General features: G+C 38.8%; 1 pseudogene; it reads left to right on the top strand.

The window, feature by feature from the left end:
• Positions 1-129: 129 nt before the first annotated feature.
• Positions 130-7,008, top strand: LOC119589666 (annotated as a pseudogene).
• The last annotated feature ends 1,199 nt before the right edge of the window (positions 7,009-8,207 follow it).

Raw genomic sequence — 8,207 nt, 5'->3', positions numbered from 1 at the left:
GGGGTTTGGGGTGGTTGGGGGGGGGGGTGGGGTGTGTGGGGGTTGTTGGGGTAGGGGTAGCGGTGAGTGGGGGTGGTTGGGGTTGGGGTAGGGGGTGTGGTATATGGAGGGAGTGGTGGGGTTGCAAGAATGCTTTGGTAAGTGGGGAATACGTGTGTTGTGGGGGTGGGGTGGGGGAGAGGGCGTGAAAGAATTTATCGGATAACGATAGTGCTGATAACAGTGTCTGTGATAATGACCTGATAGAGTTACTGTGGTTGATAAAGAATATGATATTGACAAAAAGTAATGATGGCGATAGTGATAGTATTAATAATAATAACGATAACGGTGGTGAAAATGGTAGACGATGTTGCAATAACGGAAATAGTAATCATCATCAGAAACATCGTCATTATTATCATCAGTCGTTATATATTTATTTCAGTATTTTTCATAAGTAAAATTTTTATTCGGTTAGTTGCTGATCATCAGCCCCCCCACCAAACCCAAAAAGGGGAAACCCCCCCGGAAAAGCCGAAAAAAAACCCAAAACCCCAAACCCCCAAAAAAACCCAAAAACCCAAAAAAAAAAAAAAAAAAACCCCCAAAAAAAAAAAAAAAAAAAAAAAAAAAAAACCCCCCCCAAAAAAAAAAAATAAATCCACTTTTTACCCCCCCCCCCCCCCTTTTTACGGGCTTATTCATTTTCGTCCCGAAGGGATTAGGGGCGTTTTGGTTTTCCTGAAAAAAGGCCCGGGAACAATTTGGGGAACCCCCCCCCCTTTTTCTCCCCCCGCCCTTGGGTTGGGGGGGTTTTTTTTTTTTTGGGGGGGTTTTTTTTTTTTTTTTTACTTTTTTTTTTTTGGGGGGGGTTTTCTTTTTTTTTTTTCCCCTTTTTTTTTTTCTTTTTGGGCCTTTATCATTTTATTAAACCTTTTCTTTTGTTTTTTACTTTTTTTGGGTTTTTTTTTTTTTCGTCCTTAAAAATTCCCTTTAAACCCCTTTTTTCCCCCCCTTCTTTTTCTCATCTTTTTTCCCTTCTCTCTTTTTTCTTTTTTTTTTTTTTTCTTCTATCCCTCCTTCCCCTTCCTTTATTCCCAAAAAAAACAAAAAAAGGAAAAGCCCCACCCCCCTTCCCCCCCCCGCCAACCACCTCCTCATTTCCCCTGTTTCCTTCAGGTTGCCGGTTTATTTCCTACCTTGACAGGGAAACCCTTTGGACCGAATGGCCCTTGCCTAGACTCTCCTTTGTGTAAACCATCCTCAGCGGCGCTACGAAGCTTGGCGTTACTATCTTACGCGTTTATCCTTTGGGTAACAAAAACCCCTTGTTTTAAATTGCTGGGTTTTCTTAGTGTGGGCCTTGGATGTCTTTTTCTTACTTACGGTCTTTTTTCTTATTAAAATTTATGTATTTTTATTGTTATTTTATTTATTATTTTTATTATTATTATTATTTTTTTTTTTGTTTTTGTTGTTTTTTGTTTTTAAAGAAAAAATAAAAATAATAAAAATAATAATAATAATAAATAATAGAATATAATAAATAAAAATAAAAAAATAATTTTAAATTATTTTTATAAATTTTATTTTTTATTTTTATTATTTTTATTTTTATTTATTATTATCATATCTTATCATCAAAAATCACCTCATCCTCATTCTCTTTTCATCATCACAATCATCACATCCCCTCCCCCACTCCTCCTCCCCTCCTCTCCTCCTCCCCCCCCTCCTCATCATCATCATATATCATCAATCTCATCAATTTATTCTCATCATATCATTTTTATATCATAATTAATTATCACTTTTTTTTAAAATTTTTTTCCTTATTGTTTTTATTATTTATTTATTATTTTCAATTTTTTTTCTGTTTTTGCGTTGTTTTATGAAAAATAGTTTAAAAAAATTAATTTTTATAAAGAATTTGATTTTGTTATGAGAGATAAGTTCTTTTAAACCCGTTTTCTGTTTTTTTTTTTTTTTTTTTTTTTTTTTTATAAATAATTCCCAAAATTTTGCTCGTTTTTAAAAAAAATTTAATAATATGCGCGGTCTGCATAGGGTTTAAAGGCATTTCAAATTTCATATTAAGGCTTACATTTGTCATGAAAATAAAAGTTTCAAAAGGTTTTTGACCCCCATTAAATTTAAAATTAGAAACCCTTTCCGGATGTTAAAATGGAAATTTCTCTTTTCGCAATGTACAAAAAAAAAACCAACCCCAAAAATCGTCATGTCATCGTTATCGTCACACCATCATTACCACCATTATAAAACACCAGACTATCACCCCCCCAATCACCATTTTCATCACCACCATCAATCATCATCATCATCATCATTCATCACCATCATTCCCCCATCATCACCCTCCACCCTCATTTTCACCTCATCAACATCACCACACCACCACCCCACAACACCCCACACACACCCACACATTATCATCACTCATTATCACCAAAAACCACCAACCATCAATCACCTAACCCCCCCTTTATCATTATCATCACAAACCCTCACCCCACCATCATCATCACCACACCCACCCCCATCATCCATCATCATCATCATCATCATCACACATCATCATCATCACATATCATCATCATCACACATCACATCATCATCACTCACCATCATCATCATCAAATCACCATCTCACACCACTACCACCACCACCACCATCATCTCATTATATCATCATCACCACTACCAACCACCCACCCATCATTATCATCATCATCCCCCCATCATCCCCTCATCAAACCCAAACCCCATCCCCTCATTTACACCAATCATCATAACCAACCCCACACCACCATCATTAATCAACACCACATCAACCCCATCATCCCCCATCATTATCTCACCACCCACCACCATCATCCTTATCATAACATCACATCAACCCCCACCACCACCATCAAACATTATCACCCCAACATCATATCCTCATCCCAACCCCCCCACACTTATCTCCCCCCCCCATCATCATTTTACCTAACAAAACCGAAAAAACCCCTCAAATCACCCCCATCATCAAATCACCACCACCATCATCATCACTACCCTCACACCACCACCACCACAATCACCCCCACATCATCATCCAACCCTCAACACACCATCATATCACCAAACCCCCTCAATCAATTTATCTCATCCCCTCATTAAAAAACATCACCAACCCCACCACCACCCCTCTCCACTATCAACCCCACCACACCCCCCATCATATCAAAAATAAAACACCAACCAACACAACCACCACCCCCATCATCAAACACAAACCCCACCCCATCATTTACCCCCACCCCCAAACCCCATCAATATCACCTCATCAAAATCATCACCACCACCCCATCAAATATCACCTATCCATCATCATATTATCATCAACCACCAACCACTCATCATTTCATCACAAACACACACCACCACCACCATCATCATCATCACCCATCATTTTCCCCCAAAAACCCCTCCCACACCACCCCCACCCTCATAATATCCCCTCATCCACCCCCCTCATCATTTAAACCCCCAAAACCCAAACCCCCACACCCCCAAAAACCCCACATTCATTTCATCATCAACACCCTCACATCTCCCCTAACAAACATCACCCCAAAAACCCCCAAATATCACAAACATCATCAAAACCACAAACCAACCATCACATTTATCACCCACCCTCACTAACACATTACACCCCCCCACCCCCCACACCCTCATTTATCACCCATATCATATAAAACATCCACCACAAACATTTATCAACCAAACACCCACCATCCCCCTATACATCACCACCACCAAAAAAATCATCCCAAAAAAATCATCATCATCACCTAAAACCCTCATCATCACAACACCCACCACCACCCCATATATCATCACCATCCACATCACAAAAACCACCCCCTCAAAACATCATTATCATCACCTCATATCATACTACCCCCATCATCCCCCCCCACCCAAAAACCCCCCATCAAATCACCCATCAAACATCACCCCACCATCCATCATAATCACCCTCATCAACAACATCCCCCCACACCCCATCCATCATAATATATCATACATCAATCATACTATCAACACCACCACCACCAAACCCCACTAAATACACACCATCATCCATCACCATCACATCCATCATCATAACACCCCCCACACACCACCACCACCCCCCCACCATCACCAAACCCTTTAAAACCCTAATCATATCCCCCACACATACCACACCCACCACCATCCACACACAACCAACCCCCACTCATCATAAAACTTTTATCACCCTACACCCTCAAAACCCCCACACAACCCCACCCAACCCCCAAAAACCAACCACCAACACCACACACCCACACAACCACATACACACACCCCACAACACCAACACCCCACAAACACCCCCACACTCCCCCCACCACACCACACCACACCCTTCCACACCCACCCCCCCCACACACAACCAAACCACCACACCCCAACACCAACCCCCACCACACAAAAAAACCCAAAAACCCCCCCCACAAAAAAAAAACCAAACCCCAAAAAAAAAAAAAAAAAAAAAAAAAAAAAAAAAAAAAAAAAAAAAGAAAAAAAAAAAACCCCCCCCCCCCCCCCCCCCCCCCCCCCCCCCCAAAAAAAAAAAAAAAAAAAAAAAAAAAAAAAAAAAAACACACCTGTAACCCCCCCCCCCCCCATCCCTACTTCCCTCCAGGTGGGTCCCACTTAGTGAACAACCTGCTAGTCCAAGTGTTTTCTTCGGCATCCTGCTGGAGATGGTGCACAGATGGTGGCGTGTTATGATCGTGTACCTGTCGGGCGTTGCAGCTGGTGCTCTCTCGCCCACTCGATCTTCACGCCCACTGCTTTCCTCGCTGGGGCGTCGGGCGGTGTCTATGCCGTGGAATACGCCCATCTCGGTAATTTGTTCATGGTGAGTTGATTAATATGGTGAGTTGATTGGTGGTGTGATTGCTATAAGAAACGGTTGGGTGTGATATCAGGGGGTAATCGAGGGAATAGCAATAAAATAATCTGGTGAAACAAAAAAGTAGAATCAGTCATGATGGATAAGAAAATAATTAATCATTAATCTTTAGTGAAGCTGACATAGTGTTATATTTATACTTATTCTTTCAATTAACGTTTCTTCTTTATTTTATTATTTGTTATTATATATGATTGTTATAATAATAATAATGATAATAATAATAATAATGATGATAATAATAATGATAATAATAATAACTATTACTACTATTATCAATAAAAATAGTAGTGGTATTAGTAGTAGTAGTACCATCTTCATTATTATTATTATTATTATTATTAAATAAACACTTGTACTTTCCTTCACTTATCATCTCAGAATTGGCCGGAGATGGAGAGGCCTTGGCTACAGCTGTTCGTGTTGCTCCTCCTGATTAGCCTCGACTTCGGCTACGCTATCTGGGATACATATTTCGCCCTGGAGCCCTCGAACGTAAGGAACTGTGTGTGCGCACGTGTGTCATCGCATGCATATAGTATAAAGCTTCTGAAGTACAAGCAAATGACGCATACACAGAATCTAGAAAAAACTATTAACGTAAAAACCCAAGGTAGCTTTACACCCACTCCTTCTTGTCAACTTGCGAGCTAAGCCACGCCTCGTTACCTGTATTCATTGCAAATATTTAATATTTATATTTATTTATTTGTTCTTCGTTTCTTTTTCAGTTTATTTATTCATTTATTTTATTTTATTTATTCATTTATTCATTTATTTTATTTTATTTATTTATTTATTCATTTATTTTATTTTATTTATTTATTTATTCATTTATTTTTTACCATTGTCATTACTGAATAATTTTCAAAGAAAATGTACTGAAATCATACTTACCATAAAATAGCACACACATTGTTGAGGTCAAAAAGGGGTTGGAGCTAATGATGTCACAACACTTAGCCAATGGGAGTGCACTGTGAGTTATCAGATTTAGCTAGATACATAATTATTTATATAATTTACTCAGTATTATTATACCAAAATATCCCTCTTTCATTTATGATAACGAAGAGTTCCTTACCACCAACAGCTGTCAGAATACTCTTGAAGAAAAAGTCAGTTTCAACTTCGGGCTCAATAGGCTAAATAGCAGTGGAGATGCCTGGTTATATGTACCTTTTAAAAACCCAAGAATCAAAGATAAATGTTCTAAGATATACAATCCCATAAAGCAAGTCTCCGAATGAACTAAAAGAACAAGGATCTTTCAAGGTACATATTGTTTTGAAGTTTCCACGTGTTTTATTGACACTCATCACTCTCAGTCCTCGTCACCCTCACCATATTTACTTGTCACTTCCGCGCCACGCTTTCATTTTCACGTTATTCCTCACCACAATCATCACTCTGTCGCTTCAGATCACGTTACATCCTTCATCACACTCAATTTCCTCACCACCTTCATCACTTTCACTGCAATCACATTCTTCCCCAACCTCGCCACTCTCTCTCGTTCCCCTCCAGTCCGCCTTCATCACAACTCCATGCACGTTTTTCCTCATCTTCATCATTTTCTTGTTCTTTATACCTTTCTCAGTTTTCTTCCATTCGCATCCCTCACCATCCTTACCACTTTTACACACCACTCCTCACTCAACGCTCATCCCTCTCACGTTCACCACCTCAACCACTCTCAGATTCCCCACCACTTCACCACCCATTTCTCACCACCTCTTCCTCCCACGCAGACGGGTCACATGGCCCACTTCGGAGGCCGCCGTTGCTGGGGTTCTGGTCGGCGTGGTGGTGCTCAGGAAACCTGGAGAAGGAGACGTGGGAAAAATACTGCTGGTGGTTTTCTCTCGTCCTCTTCCTCGTCGTCATTACCACGGGAGTGATGCTAAACGTTTTCCTGCCCGTTCCTGGGTACTTTCCTGAGGATATTCACTAGTGTTGTTTTGAGGTGCTGCTGTTTAGATTTTTGTTTTGTGTTGTTTTATGTTTCGTTCGTATGTCCTGGTGGTTGAAGTTGTTTGTTTGTTTGGATGTTCAACTACTTGTGTTTCTTTCTTTCCCCCTTCTCTTTTCTCGCTCTCTCTCTTACCTGTTACCTTTTTCTATTATTCCCATTCTTAAAAATCCGTTCACATTTTTTTGTGATTTACTTAGCTTAATATGCATGTAGCGTGATGTTCATAATTCTTAAACCCGGTTTGATATGCTTTCGAACAAATGTATATATGTATTTTTTTTTCTCTATTTAAACAAGTCTTTAAAAAATCATATTTGTAACATTTTACCAATAAAATACTTATAAAATATATTTTGAACGTGTCCTATACCTATCCATTGACACACAAAAACACGTAAAAATTAAATATATTAATAAACAATAAGACTATATATATATATATATATATATATATATATATATATATATATATATATATATATATATATATATATATATATATATAAGAAAAAATCTATATAATAAGAAATACATTAATCGTAATGTATAATTCATTTTAGTACTTCAAACTGTATATTTACGAGGAAATGAACACTTACCACGATAAGCATGCTACGAAGCATGTGAATACTGATAAGATAGGGACTACGTGATACGTAACATACCTGCAACACAGATACAATTAAATACAATGAATCAGTGGAACGATATATATGTTTCAGAATTAAAACAATGAATTATTCAACAGAAATATAATAAAACAAAAACAAAGGCAAAAAAGAAAGAAAGAAAGAAAGAAAAAAAGACTACAAAGATATGTATAATCCCTAATACAACTGAAATGGCACTTAAATTACTCCCACGTAAAAAGTATCGTTAAACTGAAACTTTTGTTATGTAGTGATAGGTGTGTGTGTGTGCGTGCGTGCGTGCGTGCGTGCGTGCGGGGCTTTTGCTTTGCGTGCGTGTGTGTGTGTGGTGTTGTGTGTGTGTGTTGTGTGTGTTTGTGTGTGTGTGTGTGTTGTGTGTGTGTGTGTGTGTGTGTGTGTGTGTGAGTGAGTGAGTGAGTGAGTGAGTGAGTGAGTGAGTGAGTGAGTGAGTGAGTGAGTACGTGCGTGCATGTATGTATGTGTTTGGCCGTTTGTCCTAATCTCGATTAGGACAATTGTATTCTAAACAGAAACAGATGATATTGAGGATCCTAGACACAGGGAAATGTGGAGTTGAAACAAATTT

The sequence above is a fragment of the Penaeus monodon genome, chromosome 26 (assembly GCF_015228065.2).
Source record: "Penaeus monodon isolate SGIC_2016 chromosome 26, NSTDA_Pmon_1, whole genome shotgun sequence".
Lineage (NCBI taxonomy): Eukaryota > Metazoa > Arthropoda > Malacostraca > Decapoda > Penaeidae > Penaeus > Penaeus monodon.
The sequence above is the reverse complement of the archived record's forward strand: the minus strand, read 5'-3'. Positions and strand labels throughout refer to the sequence as shown.